The sequence below is a fragment of the Nipponia nippon genome, unplaced genomic scaffold (assembly GCF_047370975.1).
Source record: "Nipponia nippon isolate SJK-2023a ecotype South Korea unplaced genomic scaffold, ASM4737097v1 scaffold_3, whole genome shotgun sequence".
NCBI lineage: Eukaryota > Metazoa > Chordata > Aves > Pelecaniformes > Threskiornithidae > Nipponia > Nipponia nippon.
The window spans coordinates 81371586-81382500 of NW_028262347.1; the positions used below are offsets into that span (position 1 = coordinate 81371586).

Genomic DNA, 10915 nt, shown 5'->3' on the forward strand with positions numbered 1-10915 from the left:
TGTTACTATAAATAGAGCTAAGTGTTGTTGAAGTATTTCTGAAAATCTTTCTGAATCCTCAGGCCTCTGAAATATTTTCTATAAATCTGGTCTGTAAACATTTTAGGTTTTGAGGCTTCTCATATGTATAATAGAGTTGACTATATCCTCTTGATATCTCAGCACCTGAGCTTAACCTTTTGCTCTGGGATACTCCCTTGATGAACTCTCTCTGCAGCTTCTCAGGATACTATAGTTTATCTTCTAAGCAATTTTCCTTTCCTTTCTTAGCAATGCTTTTTGCCTATCAGCTCCACATTGTGAATGCATTTCTTGCCATCTTACTGCAGCATTTTGGGGGAGCTTTGGGTAGTTTTTGTCACAGTGCTTGCACACCTGTTTCTGTAGACTTGCTTAATTGTTTTTGTTCTCAGCGCTTTCTGGCTGCTTTGCTTTCTCCTGCTCTTCAGATTTTGCTCTTCTGCATACATTTCTAACTTATGACTTTGTTCTGAGTACCTCCATATCCATTGCTTGAATGTCTTAAGTAACTCTTGGTGCCAGTGTTCTTGTAATTCATTGTTTTTTCTTCAGGGATTTCAGTTTCTCAGTCACTAATACAGTAAGCAGACTGCTGAGCATTTTCAAACAGAGTTTGCAGGGTAGACAATGTCTGTTAATGAGCTCAGTAGTGAACTCCATGCTGGTAGGATTTGAAAGAAAAAAATCACAGCAGTGTTCAAACAGGTGATGCCTGGATGCTCAATGAATCCCAGAGCCTTTTTCAGAACCTCTTAAAGAGATTCTTGAGAATCTAGTGCAAATTTATTTTGTGCTCTTTTCAAAGGAAGATGATTAAATACAGGAGACTAAGAGAGTAACTTATGTGCTGTGTGCCTCAACATGCCTTTGTGAATAGCTTCACCAATAATGCTTTCTGCTATTAGTCTGGGACATCACAGCCTCCCCATGCTGCTTCCTACCTTAAAGCTGAGATGGTGTTTTACTGTAGCTCATCTGAGGAGGTAGGTGGATTTTGTACGCAGTGGATTGAGACAGTGGACATTAGAGTCTGTCACCTTTGGGCATATTTTTCTCCAAATCTTTATTCTGACCATTGCTATAATTAAGTTTAAGGCTTCCTTCCAGTTTAATTCTACCTAGAGATAGAAATGATTGAAAACTGAGTATATCTGGTGACACATTTACATCTGTGATGTTCATACATAAACCTCCCCAAGGATTTTCAGACATATTGATCAGTCAGTGCCTCACTAGAACTCTCAATCCAGTTTAAGTACTTTTGCATTTAATTACGTGCTCCTTGATTGTTTTCTGCATGTCTTTGAACACCATGGGCTGTTAGACCAGCTCCTTCACGTTTCTTTCTAAGTAACACAACTACTGCCAGAGCTTGGTAAATAATATATGTTGTCTAGACAATGTTCGCTGTTTATGTGGTGTCAGGCTGATGTTCAGGATGATGATAGCTACATAGATTTGTAGGTGCCAAAATACAATTATGCTATAATGCATATTTCTGGTCCAGAGGAACAATTGGATCGCAATCTTAAGGGCAATAACTGGCATTCTCCAAATGTTTACGGAACTGCTAAGACATCTAAGTATGGTGTGTATCTGAGCAGCTGGCTTGATTCCTCCTGGCTTACTGAAAACCAACTTCCAGGAAAGCTTGCAACACCAAATGGAAAAAAGTTTGTGGTATGATGGAAACAAGCTTTTTGTGAATCTTTAAATGTAAAGTTTACAATACCTTCTTGCCCATGTTCATTTGAGTCTGTTCAGGTTCACAAGGTGGTTGTTTCAGTCTGCAATGGTCTGATATGCTTGTGTGTTTTGTAATCTGCTATTGACCATTTGTGCAGTTTTTGATACTTAAATGCCCTTACAAGAAAGTTCTTTCTGCTTATGTAAAACTAATTTGATCATAATAATGAAGGAAAAAACTCTAGTTAAACTAATCTTGATATGTTTTCAGCTATGTTTTTTCTTCTGTATAGGGCTTTTTCCCTAGCACACTAGAGGTTTCAGGCTGCAGACAGTGTAAATTTTAAGTCATGCAGACTAAATCTACCTTTAAGTGCATTGTAAGTGGTAGATTATCAAAAAAGTGTTGTGAGGTGACTTTCAGACATTGTATTTTAACATCTGTTACATTTCACTACTTTGTTACTTTGACATTTATAATCATAAGCATGCATCAGAAGTTCAAGGCGAGGGTTGTTTTTCCATTTTGGTTATCTCAGGCTTCTAAAGACTTAAGAGTATGTGGAAATAACCCTTGCTTGTGTTAGTAAAAATAAATACCATCAATTTTAAAGTTGGATTTAGCTTTTCTGATAAGACCTATTGCAATGTTAATCTTCCTTTATCCCTTTGTGTCCCTTAAGCAATGGCACCTGCTCTCCAGACCTGAGTCTCCAGAAGTGGTGCTATTTTTACAGAAAGCAATTAAGTGATTTGTAATTTTCTTAATGTAGAAAAACATAGTATCTAGATTTCCTTAACATACAGTAGGATTCATAGTCTTTCTTCTGGAAGAGTTTGGGATTGACCAATGTGAAGAGTTTTGCTTTTCTGACATAGCAGGCTTTTTTCCTTTACATTGTTCAGTTAACAGATTTATTTTTGGAGAGACTGAAGTGAATACTGGGGGTTCTGTCCACTCTTTTGATGAAACCAAGGCTTAAAAATGTAAATTCCCTTATAGAGTATGGTTGGAGAAGCAGAATTATGTACCCGTAAATTTCTTCTTAAACAGTCACAGAGGACTTTTTGAATTAAAAGGAAGTGAATTAAATGTATTACTTTACATGTACTTGTTTGTTAAAGTAGTGATGGATATTCCTAAAGAGATTTTTAGGGATGGCATTTTTATAGAACTCTTCTGCAGTTTTTCAGCAACTGGATGTGGCATCTGTCTGCTTTTGTTTGCATACATGAGGCTAATATTTCCTGTTAATCACAGTTACAGATACTGTCTAGTAAACTTTTCAAGCTTTTGAAACAGAGCTAGAGGAATTGACATAATGATTACAAAGGTGTTTTGGATCCTCAGAAAGAAAAATGTTTCTCATGCCTGTATAATGCCTATACAAGAAAAGCAGTTTTTGCTGTTTGTCATTAAAGTGATCGCAATTCAGTTTTTTATGTCTTTCAGAGAAGAATGTGGAAATGGCTTTTGTTTAAGTAGCTAATTTCAGTCGATATATATAGTCTTCGGTTATTTTTGCACAAAGTTCTAAGTTCTAGTTTTAAGAAAATCAAGCATGTCCAAACTATAGTGCTAACTTAGTAAAAAAAGATCTAAAATCTCAGGCAGTTTATGGAACACTGGCTTTAAAAACCTCCACTTACTGAAAATGTTACAGGATTAAATTCCGATTTTTAAGGTAACTAGCAACTTTGGTAATAGTTTTAGAATGTAAAGTTTTTACCTCTTCAGCACTTTTCTTGATCAAAGAACCAAATTTGACTGTTTTAGCTGATTTTTGTGAATCTCCTTATCTGATAACACATGGTATCATAACAGTCCACTATTAACTAGTCAGGCAAGTTTTCATGTGCAGTGAAACCTGACAGGTTTTTTTAAGTCAGGTCTTGTCCAGTTCTTCCACCTTTAGACTCCAGGAATATTGCTTCTTTTATTTTAGTGCAGTCCTTCTGGAAAAGCTGGCAGGTTTTTGTGCACATATGTAAACTAATTTTAGGTGACTATGCAACAATAATGGTTGGGGCTTTTTGTTTTGGTTTGGTTTTTTTAAGGAAAAAATAGTTTAAATAATTATGCTGGTAGCTGGAGTGGTTCCAAATGGTGACTCTTGCCTCTGTTCATCTTCCCTTTGGACTATAAGGCTGTAGCAGATACTGTACAGGGCAAAGCAATCTGTACTGGGGAGTAGATTGCTTGTAGTACATAGAATAGAGTTGGAAACTGGCACTAATGGCTGACAATATTAAAAACTATTTCTCTGGAAACAAAGGATATAGGATGTGCAAGCACATGTTAAGGTACAAAACATCCAAACCCAAATTCTTCTAATTGGAAAACTACTACTTTCAAGGCTGTAGCCCTGAATCTATTACTAGAACTGTTGCTTTTGCTTCAACAAAGGACTTAAAAAGGGATTTAATGATGTGATGTGTTATTTCTATAAAATCAGTTCACAGTGGCATAATCACAGAGAATATCAATATTTGAGTATGCTTATTGGTTGTGTTTCAGTTTTTGTATGTATTGAAGAATTGTACTCTTGATTATGAAGTATTGCATTCTTAAGAGCTGTTGTGTGACAACACAGCCATGCCAAGGCACTATAGTCTTTTGTTCTGAATAGAAGCAGAAAAATATACAATTTGCAATTATGTTTCAAGTGACAATAAGCATGTATGAAAATGTAATGAAAATTTCATACTTACTTCAATATGAATATTATGAGCTGGAAGGCATGTCTTATGAGGAGCGGCCAAGGACTCTGGGCTTGTCTAGTTTGGAGAAAAGGAGGCTGCGGGGTGACCTCATTGCTCTCTACAGCTTCCTGAGGAGGGGAAGTGGAGAGGGAGGTGCTGATCTCTTCTCCGTGGGATCCAGTGCCAGGACACATGGGAATGATTCAAAGCTGCGTCAGAGGAGGTTCAGACTTGACATTAGGAAACATTTCTTTATTGAGAGGGTGGTCAGACACTGGAACAGGCTTCCTAGAGAGGTGGTCGAAGCCCCAAGCCTATCAGCATTTAAGAGGCATTTGGACAATGCCCTTAATAATTTGCTTTAACTTTTGGTCAGCCTTGTCGTGCTCAGGCAGTTGGACCAGATGATTTTTGTAGGTCCCTTCCAACTGAAATATTATTTTGTTCTATTCAATGAACACTCTGCAGAAGAGATGCAGCTCTGAGTGAGGGTACTGGGTGAATTTGAGCTGAAAGGGGTGACAAATATTTGCCCTAAGCTATAGACTTTTCAAGAAAATAACTGCTGTAGACATACTTGCACATGTTCTTTTGGGCACTCTGAAGGGAGGAGAAATCGGTAAGCAGGTGAGCAGGTTTAGAGACAATTAATCTGTTGTTACATACCCAGAATACATACCTGCTCTCTGGGAAAATCTCATCATTAATCTTTGCTGAGGTTGGGGTCCATGTTTCCCTGGTACTATTTGGGGCTTTTCATAATGTCCAGAGGTGTCTCTGTCAGGAACTACCTCCTGAGCCTGGCTGGAGAGAATTACTGTTACAGTCTGTAAAGGCTATTTTTAAAGTACTGGAAATTGCTCATGGATTGCCCTGTGTCTTCACTGGGGAAAGTATATTCGTAAAGATTATGGTGTGTAGGTTCCTCCTACAGATGAAAAATTGGGGTCCTGAATTCTCTGTCCACATATCGATGAGACATATCTTCTGTAATGCTGAAGAAAGCTTAAAGCTTTGGAAATTTCGATGGAGAAATGATTTTTTTCTGGCTTTAGGTCAGCATCTAAAGGGAACAGTAACATCAAGGCAATGTGATTCTGCAGCATATGATTATATAAACTGATCCCAGTTTGATTCAGGCTATATGGTAAAGCATTAGGAAACATGTAAAGGAGGCGATATGTGTTTAAATTTTTTTCTTTTTCCGCACAAATTCATTCTGAGCTGAGCTGACTCCATTTTAGAAGTGGGTTGTGGAGTTCCACAGAATTAGTAGTTGTTCCCTGAGAGCCTGGTGGATTTCAGTTTTCAGTTTGTTAGTGTAGAATTTGTACTCACTGTCACTGTTTCCACTATGGTTTGTTAATGCTTTTATGTATCATTAATGTTACTCATTATGAATTAATGAAATGTAAAAACAAAAAAATTTTAAACATTTTATTAATTTTTATTAAAATGTTCATTTAATTTATTTTTTTAACTAAAAGTAAAAAAAAAATTAAAAGATATTTTGCCAATTGGCAAACTCATTAAAACTTAGAGGACCACTCATGTTAGAAAGGCACAGGATATGGCCTGTAATTTGCATTTAATAGTTTGTGGAGATATGAGAAAGCATTAGTAGGGTTATATTGTCATTGTGCTTGTGCAGGTCCTGTTCTGAAAAATAATTAAGGGACTCAAATCTTTCTAAGAGTCTTCATTTTCGAAGTTGATTTTTTTTGTATTTCTGATGCTCATTGAGTTTTTATAATATGGTTGTGATGAAAATGTTCTCAATATTTAAAACCAGATAAATGTTACTGCAGAAAGTACAAATATTTCTCTGTCAAATAGCCATTCTTTTTTGTGGAATAGAATGAATAATTTTATATTGCAATTTTGTACATGTACTTTATTCAAAGGTGAGAACAGATTATAAGATGATTTTATAATTAGATTTCTAGATTGGGTTGTATCTGCTGTTGAGACAGGTCTTTATCTTCTTGTAGGTATGCCTTGTCGTGGTTTAGCCCCAGCTGGCAACTAAGCACCACACAGTCTCTCACTCACTCACGCCCGGTGGGATGAGGGAGAGAATCTGAAGAGTAAAAGTGAGAAAACTCGTGGGTTGAGATAAAGACAGTTTAACAGGTAAAGCGAAAGCCGCGCACACAAGCAAAGCAAAACAAGGAATTCATTCACTACTTCCCATGGGCAGGCAGGTGTTCAGCCATCCCCAGGAAAGCAGGACTCCATCACGTGTAACGGTTACTTGGGAAGACGAATGCCATCACTCCGAATGTCCCCCCCTTCCTTCTTCTTCCCCCAGCTTTATATACTGAGCATGATGTCATATGGTGCGGAATAGCCTTTTGGCCAGTCTGGGTCAGCTGTCCCAGCTGTGTCCCCTCCCAACTTCTTGTGCACCCCCAGCCTACTCGCTGGTGGGGTGGGGTGAGAAGCAGAGGCGGCCTTGACTCTGTGTAAGCACTGCTCAGCAATAACTAAAACATCCCTTTTTTAGCACAAATGCAGCATAAATCCAAAACATAGCCCCATACTAGCTCCTATGAAGAAAATTAACTCTATCCCAGCCAAAATCAGCACAACCTTTTGCCTTGTTTGGTACAGCAGCCCTTGTTTGGAATGCCTGGATTTCAGAAAGGCAGTGTTTTTACCTGAGGTCTTTGAAAGTCAGTTTTCATTTCTTTTCCACATTAGATTTGTGATTACTGCATGAGTAGTAGTAAGAAAATGGAAAAGGGTTTGATCTGTGATGTGGTAGGAGCTTGTAGCCAATGAGAGTCCTGTTTAAAAAAAAAAAAAAAATTTCTGTGTGGTAGGGAAAACTTTCTGTGCTTCACTTCTAGAGGAGTTAGACTGACTTGAGAGAGAAGTGTTTTCTAAGTAATGACTTTAGAAAATATTTTCATTGCAACAGTTTCTTATTTTTTTTAAGGCAAAATCTGTAGATAATATTAAAATGATGATATTTTTATTATGTGGATGATATTTTTATTAAAAAAAAAGGCAAAACAGACTACATGCATCCTGATGTGTTAGCACAAACCACTGATACTTATTTGGTGTCCATCCGAAGTTTTCTAGAAGTGTTGCAGCTTGTATGTTTTTTTACTAAAAATGTTTATAATGACATTCTTAAAGAATGTGGGTAGGGCAGATCAGAATGCCTTGGTGACATAGTGATAGGGGTCCAGGATCTATCGTTTCAAAATCAGTTGTCTTAATTTGTCTGCTAACAAGCTGGACTGAATTATTTTGCGTAAAATGAGCTGGAGAGTTGACCAGGTCATACACACCTATGATTTTCATTTGTGTTAATATCAAACTGCTGCTTGGTCAGTAGCTGTAAGATAAATTTGAGGACTGGCTGTTCAGTGTTCTTTATCTTTGGGCTGGGGTGGGTTTTTTTTTTTTTTTTTTTTTTTTTTTTGGTGGGGGTGGGGCGCATTATTTGAAGTAGTCACTTCGTTATCGCCAAGATGTCGGAGCTGGGTACACGTTTAGTTGGGCGGATGTGATATAGCAGCTAGGACTAAGACTGTATTTTTACTGGCTTTTTGAGTATATTTTTGGTGAAGAACTCCAGGCATACCTGATGTAGGACTTAGCAGTTTCAGTTGCTTTTATATTCTAACAAATAAAAGGAAGATGGTGGGAGTTTGAATGATTTTTTTCAGTAAGATAAAGATCCTATGTTCTCAAACATCTTAAGAGGTAAGGGAAGAAATACATTGCATAGTCTTCTCTGATGGGAGAAAACTGTGAGGACAACTGGTGCCCCTTTGCAATGTGTTTTATGCCTTTTACTCTCTAAGCAGCAGCAGACTTCAGTTTCAGTTCATGGTGGCTACTCTCTTAACCCAGTTATGAAAAGGGAATATAATCCCCTACTCCACTTAAATGCAGAGTGAAACAGGTTGCTTAACCTAGCCCTAGAAGTAACTTAACATTTAAAAAACAAACTAATAAAATCCCTTCATCTGAGAAGCAGAAACTAACAACCCATTGCAGCAACTTAATAAACAATTTGAACTCAATATACAAGGTTATGAAGGGATTCTCTCTAACAGTGTGTTCCAAGCCTTAAAATTAGAATTTCATAAGCAATGTTTTGTCTCCTTCCCTGGGGATTATATTCAGTTGAAATAATTAAAGATAAACCAGTCTTTGTTCCACTGATACATTGTTTAGATTTCTGTTTTCTACTGGGATGTAAAGTTAAGGGAAAAGGAGATGTCAGAAAACTAGCCTTATCTTCTGCATGTGGTTTTGGCTATAATGGGTGAAATACGGGAATCTAAATACATGAGTGATAATAGACCTGTTAGGAAAATAAAATTAAACAAAACTGCATATGATAGAAATAGGTAACTATTGACCTAAGCTGGATGGGGGGGTGGGGGTGACATAAAAAAAAAAAATCAAATCTGAGTGGTTCATCGAACACATTTGTTTACATATTATATTTCTCTACAGCAATTTCCTGATGGTTTGTGCAAGGGACTGTCAATGTCTTTTGTTAATGTGTGTCTGTGCTAAGTCAGGCAGCAGATTCTTGTGTCATTAGGCTGCTGTTAAGCCTGGACAGAGGACATTGGTCAACAAGTAGAATCACTGCTGCAGTTACAACTTTTTTTCTCATGCTCTTCTCCTCTGAGAAGTTTGTTGAAGGAGCACTCTTCTTTTCCTTTTTTAGTTCTGTGTATTCAGTATGAATATGTGGGTATTATTTTTCTGACTGCTGGTCCCTGCAGTAGAGGAAGAGACTAAAAGGTTGCTGATTTAATATGTTTCTGGTTGTGATGGTATCAGCAAAGTATGAGCTGTGAAGAACAGCATAACTAATTTAAGTTACTGCGTATCATGCTTTGCCATCTACTTCCTCCAGGTGTTTGTGTCTGATCAGTCCATTGAAAGGCACCTAAAAGACACTGTTACTGAGTTATAGATAAACTTTTTAGGTGTTGAAGAGATGAACAGTTCTCATTATCATAGAATCATAGAATCGTCAAGGTTGGAAAAGACCCTTAAGATCATCGAGTCCAACCATCAACCTATCACTGCCAAGTCCATCTATACCATGTCTTCAAGCACCGTATCTATCTGTTCTTTAAATACCTCCAGGGATGGAGACTCAACCACTTCCCTGGGCAGCCTGTTCCAATGCTTGACCACCCTCTCGGTGCAGAATTTTTTCCTAATGTCTAACCTAAACCTCCTCTGGCGCAGCTTGAGGCCGTTTCCTCTCGTCCTCTCTCTTGTTACTAGGGAGAAGAGACTGACCCCCACCTTGCTACAACCTCCTTTCAGGTAGTTGTAGAGAGCAATAAGGTCTCCCCTCAGCCTCCTCTTCTCCAGGCTAAACAACCCCAGCTCCCTCAGCCGCTCCTCATACGACTTGTGCTCTAGACCCTTCACCAACTTCGTTGCCCTTCTCTGGACACGCTCCAGCACCTCGATGTCCTTCTTGTAGTGAGGGGCCCAAAACTGAACACAGTACTCAAGGTGTGGCCTCACCAGTGCCAAGTACGGGGGCACGATCACCTCCCTGGTCCTGCTGGCTACACGATTCTTGATACAGGCCAGGATGCCATTGGCCCTCTTGGCCACCTGGGCACACTGCTGGCTCATGTTCAGCCGGCTGTCAACCAACACCCCCAGGTCCTTTTCTGCCAGACAGCTCTCCAGCCACTCCTCCCCCAGCCTGTAGCGTTGCATGGGGTTGTTGTGACCCAAGTGCAGGACTTGGCACTTAGCCTTGTTGAACCTCATGCAGTTGGCCCCAGCCCACTGATCCAGCCTGTCCAGGTCCCTCTGTAGGGCCTTCCTATCCTCCAGCAGATCGACACTTCCACCCAACTTAGTGCCATCTGCAAACTTGCTGAGGGTGCACTCGATTATGTTTGCTAGAAGACATTCCTTGGTATAATAGTTGGTGAAATTTATATTCTGAGTACCATCTAGATCAGAGAAGTAAGTGAATTTGGATGTTAAGTAAGTGTTACCTGTGAGAATTAATGTGTGTGAGAAAGTAGGGAATAACAGTAATAGATGACACTGATTAATTGAGCTAGGCTGGGGGTAAGATTTGAAGATTCAAAATACAAAACTTCCAAAGGTTTGGAAATGCTTTTGTGATGCTAGGTTGTTGTAGAGAGTTGAGGCACCAAACTGATTTGAACTTCACATAGGGGACATGTAAATAGTACTTATTGATTGCTAGTCAATTATTTTCTCTTTCAGGCCAGCAAAAAGGTAGCTTTTTATACAAAGGAAAATAGTACTGACTGTGCTTTTTCTGATAATATTTCTGAAAAACCTTTGAGGCAGTTTGCACCTAGAGGTTATTTAGTGGATGTGACAATGAGTCCTTAGCTCAGTTTGCAGTGGTAATGGCAAACTTAGTCAGATTGAGGTACAGAACTACTAAACCAAAACTGAAGTGCTTTGAATATTGATTTAAAAGTCCATACTAACAATATACTTTTGAAATAGTCTT

General features: G+C 38.5%; 1 protein-coding gene across 14 annotated transcripts in view; it reads left to right on the forward strand.

Moving 5' to 3' along the window:
• Nucleotides 1–10915, forward strand: part of CCDC91 (coiled-coil domain containing 91) — a 163654-nt gene that overhangs the window by 869 nt on the left and 151870 nt on the right. Inside the window, exon 1 of one of the 14 annotated variants that reach the window (XM_087767395.1) lies at nt 986–1004. The exons of 12 other annotated variants lie outside the window; for them this stretch is intronic. The gene's annotated coding sequence lies outside the window, so the exon portion shown is untranslated. Of the gene's footprint in view, nt 1–985; nt 1005–6521; nt 6544–10915 lie in introns of those variants that run through there. One more of the 14 variants, XM_087767390.1, reaches the window with a different exon arrangement.